The sequence below is a fragment of the Hibiscus syriacus genome, unplaced genomic scaffold, assembly GCF_006381635.1.
Source record: "Hibiscus syriacus cultivar Baekdansim isolate YM2019G1 unplaced genomic scaffold, ASM638163v2 tig00111493_pilon, whole genome shotgun sequence".
Taxonomy (NCBI): domain Eukaryota; kingdom Viridiplantae; phylum Streptophyta; class Magnoliopsida; order Malvales; family Malvaceae; genus Hibiscus; species Hibiscus syriacus.
The window spans coordinates 631,538-644,012 of NW_024063102.1; the positions used below are offsets into that span (position 1 = coordinate 631,538).

At 34.9% G+C, this 12,475-nt stretch overlaps 1 pseudogene; it reads right to left on the bottom strand.

Annotated features, from left to right (window-relative positions):
• The window catches only part of LOC120163702, a 32,232-nt pseudogene extending 22,471 nt beyond the window's left edge, over positions 1–9,761 (bottom strand).
• Between the last annotated feature and the right edge of the window lie 2,714 nt (positions 9,762–12,475).

The following is a 12,475-nucleotide window of genomic DNA, read 5'->3' on the forward strand; positions in this document are numbered from 1 at the left end:
TTATTGGAATTAGCAAAAAAATAAGACTGACAGTGTATTTTATTGGCAAAGAACTATCATTACCAACTACTACAATACATGTTTTAGGATAATTATCTCCAATTTGCATATTGCTGAGATCTTTGGTAATATGATGAGTTGTTTCAGAATCTAGATACTAGGGATTATTGTAACCCCCACAGACCGATGCGGGTAGCCCTATCCGATCCGGGGTGTCACATTAGGGCCACCGGAGCGACCCACTGTAAAAATAGCGGAAATTTTAAAACTTTTATTGAAACATGTAACTTATAAAATCAGTTGTCACTATTTAAAAATAAAACAGATTTCCAGACTCGTATATAAATCAAAATACAATTACATGCCCCCTAATCACATGTACCATACTCTGCAACAACACCGGAAGAACTCCCTTACTGAAGTCGATAGATGCACTGGTACAATTCTTTTAACCTGAAAATATGAGTAATAGAATGAGCTTCGAAAAGCTCAGTAATACAGAACTACCAGATGATACTGATGAACGTGCAGACACAGATAAATATATATTTCCTTATTGTTTCCGAACATGTACAGATTTTTATGCTGAGCAAAGATCCTACTGATATTTCAGGTGGTAACGAACAATGAGCTTTCAGTTCAGAGAAATATTTAGGATGACTGAGTTCAGGAGATCAGGATAGGTTTTCTAGTGTGTTCCCAAAAAACCATGTAACTTTTCAGATCTTTTTAAAACATATATATATATACCCCCATCCGTCACGAACAAAATGTGTAGGTTCCCCAGAACCATACAACCCCGTCACTAACAGTAAGGCCCTGAGCACACAGCCGAGGAACCGGTAAGTAAGGCCCTGAGCACACAGCCGAGGAACCTCCAAGTAATCTTCCTCCAACAATACCCCCCCAATAAAACATGTTCCGTCCGTAAACGGATATATCAAAAATCAAAACATAATTCAAGTCAAGTATCATATCAGAATCCAGGTCATGTATCAGATCAGAATCCATGTCAATATCAGATCAGAATCCAGGTCAGGATCATAACAGAATTCAAGTCGGAAATCAGATAAAATATTTATATGATTAGGGAACACACCAGAGTTTACAGATATTATTCAGAGGTATTGGATAATCTTAACAGGTAGAAAAACATGAATATTCAGTATACCGATAGGATATCGGAATTTAGAATCACTATTTGAAAGAGTTCATTAACTGACAGAATCATCAGTTATTTAGACTGTGAATTATCAGGATATTATCTTATTCGGACAATTTTCAGAAGATGTACGTAATCAGAAGGGTATTCAGAATCCTTTACATCCATGTCGATTGATCGGATAATCGAACAACTTGAGAACGAAGATTCAGAACCTTAACAATCTATATCGACTGGTCAATTCATTTTCCTTCTAGGGTATTTACTCTTTAATACCACAAATTCTTGTCCGTAGACCATTTTCGGAATTATCGTTGAATAAATCTTCCAATGACTTTATTTCATTTCCACGCTTCCACAATATCATGAAATGTTGACGTACTTGATTAATTTGTTCATAACCCATTGTAATTGTACACTACGTAAACTCATCAGAGTTTCCAGACTTATCCAAATCACTTACTAAATCCTCAGTCATTGAGGTTACCTATTTCATTTAGCAATCATCTCCATTCCAGTTACTTCAGAATTTTCCAGAGTAATTCAAACGTTCCTGAATTTCAGATACATGTTGTACTTCCATCCCATTCAATTTGGTCTTCGTGGTTGATTGTTGAACAAACGTCCAATTCTTAGTACTGAATACGATCTAGATCTGAGCTGAACTGAATACTTCCAAGATTCGTCATCGAGCCAAACTTGAGAAGACGAACACATGTTCTAGAAATATCTATGTCATTCAGGTATTGACATAGCTTTAAGGTTTATCTATTCACTTAAATTGTTTTCCATTACCTTTAAAGGTAGTCCAATACTTATGCTTACTTGGATTCCTTAATTAATCCAAGACATTTACTTAATTTAGGCCAAAAGGGTATTTTGGTAATCTTGATGTCTAGTTTTATTCCATTCATTTTAAAGCTCGAGGATATCCAATCATGCCTGAGCTTGGTGATATTCTTGGGTCATTTCCATTACAGGGGTATTTTGGTCATTTTATAGATCTACGGTATTTCAATCTTTTCCTTCCATCCGGTCTTATTATTTAATTCAATCTTACCATTTACTTCAGTCCTTTCGAACAATTCTGACAGCAGAATACCCCCGATAAATTACTCTTCTAGTATTTACTCATTATTCGAATATTTTCAGGTCAAGTGTCTTCTCAGACTTTACAAACGGAATATCATAAATTTTCCTGCACTAAGTCGGGATCTTAACAATTAAATCCGTACTTAATCGAGTTAAGTACGAATCCTCTAAGTATTTTCTCATTCAGAGTCATCTCAGACTATTCTACCTCTTAAGGCATTTCCGTAATTTCTTAACCAGATAAGTTCGATATTAGCTCTTAACGAAAATAATATAATTTAGAGATCCTATGATTAATTGCTTTCTTGAACAATCTCTGATCTTGAAATAATTCCCTTAACACACTTCTAGTATCTTGCATAAACCTTCTTGGGGTTAAAAACCGGTTCTCCATAATTTCCAAGTAAAACTAACATTTCTTATGCACATCAATAGTTTTAGCAGATCAATAATTCTTTTCAGATTTATTAATCCACTTCCAGAGACAATTCTTATCATTTTCCAACATAAGGGTAATTTCGTAATTTTCCCTAATCGAAATATTCTCTTAATTTATCATCTAAGTACCTTTAATGAGATAAATTATAATCTACAATCCATGGTTAATTCTTTTATTACTTAATTCCAGAACTTGTAATTTAATTCAAACCGTCCTCCAATTTCTTATAATAGTCATCTGAGCCATATTCAGTTATCTACTTTCTACCGTATTCGTACCTAGTGTAGATCTTCATTAATTACACATATGAGACCAAACATTTCCATTCATGCATTTATCAATACCAACATGTTCCATAAAGCATAAAGAGGTAGTAAAGTATTACCTCAATTTCCGTGCACAATTGATCGACCATAAAAATTCCATTCGAACGTCTTTGATCTTCAATTCAACTTTCAATAATTCCTCAGATACATATCAACATAAATTATATCAGAAAAGGAGCTTAATTACGATAAACGGATCGAATAGGGTGATAAATTAGTGAAAGACGGCTTACCGGGTTCGAATTTGGTGAAACGGACTTCGGATTCGGATTCAGGACGTCGAAAGCATAAAATATGACTTTTCGGAAATTTGGAATTTTTGGTCAAAATCAAAGTCATCGGGTTTGACCGGTAATTTCGAGGCCTTCGGGTCCGAATTTCGAGAAATGGACTGTGGAATCGGATTTGGAACGTCGAAAAATGTCAGGATAGGTATACTCGGTCAAAGTCAAAGGTCGTTTAATGCCCGGTCAAAGCCAGTCAAAGTTTTGGTCAACAGTGGTCAACGCCGGTCAACGGTCAACGGGTCAACGGTCAACGGGTCGGGTCAACGGGTCGAGTCGGGTCAACGGGTCGGGTAAACAGGTCGGGTCGGGTAAACGGGTCGGGTCGGGTTGTGACCGGTCAAACCGGTCAACTATGCACCAAAACCGGTCAAACCGGTCATTTTTTCTTCCCCACGCGCAGTGATGGCGCGTGGGGGCGCGTGAACAGTGCTAAAATCCCGGAAAAATTTCTAAAAATTATTTTGAGCGATTTCGAGATACTTACAAAGCTCGGTTCATAATTTTGAACGGCGGAGAGCTCGATTTCAACGAATCGGAAACTTTTACCGCTTCACCTCCTCACGCGCCGCCGTGGACGGAGACCAAGGATGACATCGGCAAACTCAGAACGATGCAACGAACACGATGGTGCGGGAGGTGTTGTAAACGGATGACCCGATCGTCGTGAATCGATGAAAAACCAACTAAAACCGAGTTATTACCGACGATACTTCCGACTGAAATTCACGACGAACGGTGATGATTCACGATGAAAGGTTTGAGGGGTTTTGTTCCTCGGTTGACAACGAACACGATGGTGGTTTTGGCTCATCGATTGGAGGTCGGACGGCGAGTAGATCGGAGTTGGAAGTTGGGTTGAGGGAGAGGGAAAACTGGAAAATTTCCAGAAAACATACGGGGGATTGGGTTTATAACATCTCATATTTAAAAATGGTTAAACCAAGAGTTTAGCCACTGAACTTCCTACACTTCATAAAACGGTCTGCCAACTTTAAAATTTTACAATTTAACCCACTATTTCTTTCAAATTACCAATTAAATCCACTACTTTATAATTTCTAAATTTTAGACCCTAAATTGGGGTGTTACAATTCTCCCCTCCTTAAAAGAATTTCGTCCTCGAAATTCATTCATGTCACATAATTGAATAAATGAAACTTCCATCAACTCTTCCATATCTTCGAGTAGCTTTTATAGAAATACGGATTCTCCACTAATCCTTAACCAGTTGAGTATACATTCTTATCAAAACTCTCTCTCATTTCAATAAAAGAATCCGAACGAAAATTTCCTCGAGTAATCAATCTCATCAGAATTCTCCCTCAGTCTAAGTAAATAATCAAAACAACTTTATCCTTGTGAAATCAATTCAGCCTTGGTTACGTGAATAGGCTCATAGAGCAGCAGCATATCCCAATTTCATTTTTGGAGTCGGGTCAGAATTTCTCAGATGAATAACTCTCACATAGCTCGTGAGGTACTTTACAACGTTTAGACAGATGTTACTGGTATTCCTTTTTGTACAAGTATAGCCTTAACGGATAGAAACTTCGGTTTATTCGTTACAGATAGGGACTCAGCCATGGAGTTCCGGCTTAGAGAGGTACGACTGCAATCTAGAGGCATGTATTGATCAGACATATTTTGACATTCGACCGGCCGGTCTAACTTGAAAAATCTTGACTCAAACCATAGCTCTGATACCACTAAATGTAACCCCCACAGACCGATGCGGGTAGCCCTATCCGATCCGGGGTGTCACATTAGGGCCACCGGAGCGACCCACTGTAAAAATAGCGGAAATTTTAAAACTTTTATTGAAACATGTAACTTATAAAATTAGTTGTCACTATTTAAAAATAAAACAGATTTCCAGACTCGTATATAAATCAAAATACAATTACATGCCCCCTAATCACATGTACCATACTCTGCAACAACACCGGAAGAACTCCCTTACTGAAGTCGATAGATGCACTGGTACAATTCTTTTAACCTGAAAATATGAGTAATAGAATGAGCTTCGAAAAGCTCAGTAATACAGAACTACCAGATGATACTGATGAACGTGCAGACACAGATAAATATATATTTCCTTATTGTTTCCGAACATGTACAGATTTTTATGCTGAGCAAAGATCCTACTGATATTTCAGGTGGTAACGAACAATGAGCTTTCAGTTCAGAGAAATATTTAGGATGACTGAGTTCAGGAGATCAGAATAGGTTTTCTAGTGTGTTCCCAAAAAACCATGTAACTTTTCAGATCTTTTTAAAATATATATATATATACCCCCATCCGTCACGAACAAAATGTGTAGGTTCCCCAGAACCATACAACCCCGTCACTAACAGTAAGGCCCTGAGCACACAGCCGAGGAACCGGTAAGTAAGGCCCTGAGCACACAGCCGAGGAACCTCCAAGTAATCTTCCTCCAACAATACCCCCCCCCAATAAAACATGTTCCGTCCGTAAACGGATATATCAAAAATCAAAACATAATTCAAGTCAAGTATCATATCAGAATCCAGGTCATGTATCATATCAGAATCCATGTCAATATCAGATCAGAATCCAGGTCAGGATCATAACAGAATTCAAGTCGGAAATCAGATAAAATATTTATATGATTAGGGAACACACCAGAGTTTACAGATATTATTCAGAGGTATTGGATAATCTTAACAGGTAGAGAAACATGAATATTCAGTATACCGATAGGATATCAGAATTTAGAATCACTATTTGAAAGAGTTCATTAACTGACAGAATCATCAGTTATTTAGACTGTGAATTATCAGGATATTATCTTATTCGGACAGTTTTCAGAAGCTGTACGTAATCAGAAGGGTATTCAGAATCCTTTACATCCATGTCGATTGATCGGATAATCGAACAACTTGAGAACGAAGATTCAGAACCTTAACAATCTATGTCGACTGGTCAATTCATTTTCCTTCTAGGGTATTTACTCTTTAATACCACAAATTCTTGTCCGTAGACCATTTTCGGAATTATCGCTGAATAAATCTTCCAATGACTTTATTTCATTTCCACGCTTCCACAATATCATGAAATGTTGACGTACTTGATTAATTTGTTCATAACCCATTGTAATTGTACACTACGTAAACTCATCAGAGTTTCCAGACTTTTCCAAATCACTTACTAAATCCTCAGTCATTGAGGTTACCTATTTCATTTAGCAATCATCTCCATTCCAGTTACTTCAGAATTTTCCAGAGTAATTCAAACGTTCCTGAATTTCATATACATGTTGTACTTCCATCCCATTCAATTTGGTCTTCGTGGTTGATTGTTGAACAAACGTCCAATTCTTAGTACTGAATACGATCTAGATCTGAGCTGAACTGAATACTTCCAAGATTCGTCATCGAGCCAAACTTGAGAAGACGAACACATGTTCTAGAAATATCTATGTCATTCAGGTATTGACATAGCTTTAAGGTTGATCTATTCACTTAAATTGTTTTCCATTACCTTTAAAGGTAGTCCAATACTTATGCTTACTTGGATTCCTTAATTAATCCAAGACATTTACTTAATTTAGGCCAAAAGGGTATTTTGGTAATCTTGATGTCCAATTTTATTCCATTCATTTTAAAGCTCGAGGATATCCAATCATGCCTGAGCTTGGTGATATTCTTGGGTCATTTCCATTACAGGGGTATTTTGGTCATTTTACAGATCTACGGTATTTCAATCTTTTCCTTCCATCCGGTATTATTATTTAATTCAATCTTATCATTTACTTCAGTCCTTTCGAACAATTCTAACAGCAGAATACCCCCGATAAATTACTCTTCCAGTATTTACTCATTATTCGAATATTTTCAGGTCAAGTGTCTTCTCAGACTTTACAAACGGAATATCATAAATTTTCCTGCACTAAGTCGGGATCTTAACAATTAAATCCGTACTTAATCGAGTTAAGTACGAATCCTCTAAGTATTTTCTCATTCAGAGTCATCTCAGACTATTCTACCTCTTAAGGCATTTCTGTAATTTCTTAACCAGATAAGTTCGATATTAGCTCTTAACGAAAATAATATAATTTAGAGATCCTATGATTAATTGCTTTCTTGAACAATCTCTGATCTTGAAATAATTCCCTTAACACTTCTAGTATCTTGCATAAACCTTCTTGGGGTTAAAAACCGGTTCTCCATAATTTCCAAGTAAAACTAACATTTCTTATGCACATCAATAGTTTTAGCAGATCAATAATTCTTTTCAGATTTATTAATCCACTTCCAGAGACAATTCTTATCATTTTCCAACATAAGGGTAATTTCGTAATTTTCCCTAATCGAAATATTCTCTTAATTTATCATCTAAGTACCTTTAATGAGATAAATTATAATCTACAATCCATGGTTAATTCTTTTATTACTTAATTCCAGAACTTGTAATTTAATTCAAACCGTCCTCCAATTTCTTATAATAGTCATCTGAGCCATATTCAGTTATCTACTTTCTACCGTATTCGTACCTAGTGTAGATCTTCATTAATTACACATATGAGACCAAACATTTCCATTCATGCATTTATCAATACCAACATGTTCCATAAAGCATAAAGAGGTAGTAAAGTATTACCTCAATTTCCGTGCACAATTGATCGACCATAAAAATTCCATTCGAACGTCTTTGATCTTCAATTCAACTTTCAATAATTCCTCAGATACATATCAACATAAATTATATCAGAAAAGGAGCTTAATTACGATAAACGGATCGAATAGGGTGATAAATTAGTGAAAGACGGCTTACCGGGTTCGAATTTGGTGAAACGGACTTCGGATTCGGATTCAGGACGTCGAAAGCATAAAATATGACTTTTCGGAAATTTGGAATTTTTGGTCAAAATCAAAGTCATCGGGTTTGACCGGTAATTTCGAGGCCTTCGGGTCCGAATTTCGAGAAATGGACTGCGGAATCGGATTTGGAACGTCGAAAAATGTCAGGATAGGTATACTCGGTCAAAGTCAAAGGTCGTTTAATGCCCGGTCAAAGCCAGTCAAAGTTTTGGTCAACAGTGGTCAACGCCGGTCAACGGTCAACGGGTCAACGGTCAACGGGTCGGGTCAACGGGTCGAGTCGGGTCAACGGGTCGGGTAAACAGGTCGGGTCGGGTAAACGGGTCGGGTCGGGTTGTGACCGGTCAAACCGGTCAACTATGCACCAAAACCGGTCAAACCGATCATTTTTTCTTCCCCACGCGCAGTGATGGCGCGTGGGGGCGTGTGAACAGTGATAAAATCCCGGAAAAATTTCTAAAAATTATTTTGAGCGATTTCGAGATACTTACAAAGCTTGGTTCACCATTTTGAATGGCGGAGAGCTCGATTTCAACGAATCGGAAACTTTGACCGCTTCACCTCCTCACGCGCCGCCGTGGACGGAGACCAAGGATGACACCGGCAAACTCGGAACGATGCAACGAACACGATGGTGCGGGAGGTGTCGTAAACGGATGACCCGATCGTCGTGAATCGATGAAAAACCAACTAAAACCGAGTTATTACCGACGATACTTCCGACTGAAATTCACGACGAACGGTGATGATTCACGACGAAAGGTTTGAGGGGTTTTGTTCCTCGGTTGACAACGAACACGATGGTGGTTTTGGCTCATCGATCGGAGGTTGGACGGCGAGTAGATCGGAGTTGGAAGTTGGGTTGAGGGAGAGGGAAAACTGGAAAATTTCCAGAAAACATACGGGGATTGGGTTTATAACATCTCATATTTAAAAATGGTTAAACCAAGAGTTTAGCCACTGAACTTTCTACACTTTATAAAAAGGTCTGCCAACTTTAAAATTTTACAATTTAACCCACTGTTTCTTTCAAATTACCAATTAAATCCACCACTTTATAATTTCTAAATTTTAGAACCTAAATTGGGGTGTTACAATTATCATCACTACTTTAGGTGTAGCTATGTAAGCTTGAAAGTAGACATGTAGTTGAACAACAATAGTGAAATGAGCAACATTTCCAGCAGGGAATGAAGAAATATTGGGAGTATTTAATTAGGCCTGATATGAACAATATAATAAATTTGTGGACGAAAAAAGAGACTTGAGGAATTGTCATCAATAGGGTAGACACATAATATATCAAATTATAAGGGGTAAAGTTGTTATTGCTGTAGTAATTATAAGTGCAAGTGTTAGCATCGGCTTGAACACTAGAATAGACCATATTGTTATTGTTCTGTATAGGACAAGATGACTCATTCTTATAGTTCATATCAAATATATAGTAACATCTTTCAACAAGATGTCTCATCTTACCACACAATTGATACTGAGGTTTAAATGATGAATATCATCCTCGACCTCTACTCTTACTGTTGTTGTTACCGTTACTAAAGTTTTGAGCAGTATTCTCAACATATTCACCCTTGTTTTGATATTCAGATTGAGAACTATTATGAGAAGACACGTGTTCATTTGTCACATGACTAAGAATATGAGACTGCCTCGTGTCTGCATCAAGAAGTATAATGCTAACAGATCTTAAGCTTAAAGAAGTGGAGGTAGCAATTATGAAAATAACAACATATTCAAATTTAGGCGACAAAACATTCAATATAGCAGTGACATGTTCATGTTCTGAAATTATCTCAGTACATTTAACTAGATTGTCATAGACAAATTTAATTTTCATAAAATATTCTCTCATACTCTGATCTCTCTTTCTTTGAGACTGAAACATTCTTCTACAAGACATTAACCTAGAAGTGGTTTAGCCATTAAGAGTGGGAGCAACTACGAAGCAAGAGCTTCTCTATCTTGTTCCTCATACATATCATATTCAAGATTTAAACTAACTATGTCGTCTCTTGTTATATATTGTGTAGGTCAAGAAATATTAGAGTCAATATATTTCTGCAACCTATGAATTTTGATTGTAAGAAAAGCTTGTTGATACCATAACAGATAATTATGATCATCTAAAGTCACATTTATTTTCTTAGTAGATAACAACCTATTAGAAACAACAGAAGTTGAACTATCAGTAGCATTTAAAATACTTTCATTCACAGAATTAGTCTTACTGAAAACAACAAACACATAGAGCAAAGCACAAAACACAGATCGAACAACACAGAAGAATAACCTATAAACCAGGCAAACAATGCAAGAGTAAAATTAGACAAAGAAAAAGGAACACAACAACCCAATCTAAAATCGTAGATCATTCGAAGAACAAAAGAAATGCAACGAATAAGTCTGATTGAACATTAGTGATCATCCTTAATGTAGAACAAAAACAAGATCACCTCATTAATCAATTCTGAATCAATCTACAACTGAAAGTAAAAAAGAATCAATCAAGGACGAAGTATTACAAATGAGAAGATCGTTGAAAGATGTTGAAAAACTCTTCAAGAAAACAATCGAAATAACTTTGACACCAAGAATAGAATTGTAAAAACTGAGAAAAAAAGAATAGCAATAGAGATCCTGAATAATGAGCACAAAAGAATAGTATTCAGTCTAACCTAAGAAGAAAAGGGAAGACGATAAGAATTTTGACAAAAGTCAACAAAGAATACGTGAAAGATTAAACATCATTCTAGCATTCTTTTCGCAAGAAATGAGTTACAAAAGTATATATTTTGAAATAATGGACATTCCTATTATATATACACTATTCAATACTAACTGCATAACCTACCAGAATATCAAGATGGTTACAACAGACTAAACAAAATTGATTAATACTCTAATAACCTCATTAAAAATCTTACTAGGAAAATTCTGTAAGACAAAACTTTGGTTAAGAAAAAATAATGTAACATGTATTTACTCTTGTCTTGGTAATATTATATGATATATTTGACTTTTTACAATTTAATATTGAATAAAATCTTCAAATTTTGAAATAAATAATGCATTGGTCAATAAATCTTTCAAATTATCATAAAAATAGATTCATCAAATATTTGTATTACTGTTCTTTTAAAGATCATGAGGGAGTAAGCTTAAGAAAAATATGTTTCCTTTGATGTATCATCTTTTCAATTGAACGTACATTCTATTATTATCTTCGTACAAGATGAATGACACATTGTCATGTGAAAGCAAATCATGTATCTCCTGGATGTATTTGGTTAATAATAGTCCTAGTTAAATATATTTTTGTCTTGTCTTGTGCATAACAATTATTTTTACATATTTTGTATCAAACAATTGAAGATCTAAAGATAATGATATTGTAGCATTTAGATAAATACTTTTGAACCAACTAAGATATGAAGCCTATGAACCAATTACGATATAGTGCTTCTAGACTAATAATTTATTTTCTCCTATTTGAAGATAAAAATTATCTTTATTCACATTTTATAATCTTAAAATCATTGAGGTACTCAATAGACATACTTTATCTCTTTTGAATTTATTTAAGATCCTTTTAGTATGTTTCCATTCATTAAAAAAAATTATATTTAATAAGGGTGTTCAAAAAAATACGAAACCGTTAACCGTAAACATTAACTGGTATAACCGTTGCATTTAGCAGGTTAATTAACCGGACCGTTAATACTAAACGATTTCAGTTAACCGAACCGCTAAAAATGATGGTTAACAGTTAATGTTACGATTATGAATTTTGATAAATGGTTAACAATGATTAACATTTAATAAATTATATTTATAATTATATTTCTAATTTATTATATTTTTACACAAATAACTTAATAAATTTCTATTATTTATAATTTATATAAATTTAATAAAATTTGTATACAAATAATTTAATATATATATATATTATTTACTATTTATTATTATTTTTAAATATAGAAATATACTTACACCAATATAATTATGTGTTAAGTACTACATTTTTTTATTTTATTCACTTACACCGGTGTGAGTATAAATTAAATGCTACACTTTTTTTTATTCACTCATACCGGTGTAATTATGTATTAAATGCTACACTTGTTTATTTTATTCACTTACACTGATATAAGTATATGTTAAGTGTTACATTTTTTTGTAATATGAATTATGGAAAAAAATTGACAGATAAATGTAATAGGTTAACCTATAACCGAACAGTTAATAATGGTTAACCGTTAGTAATTATCTGTTTTTTAATGGTTAAGTTACGGTTAGAAAAATCTCA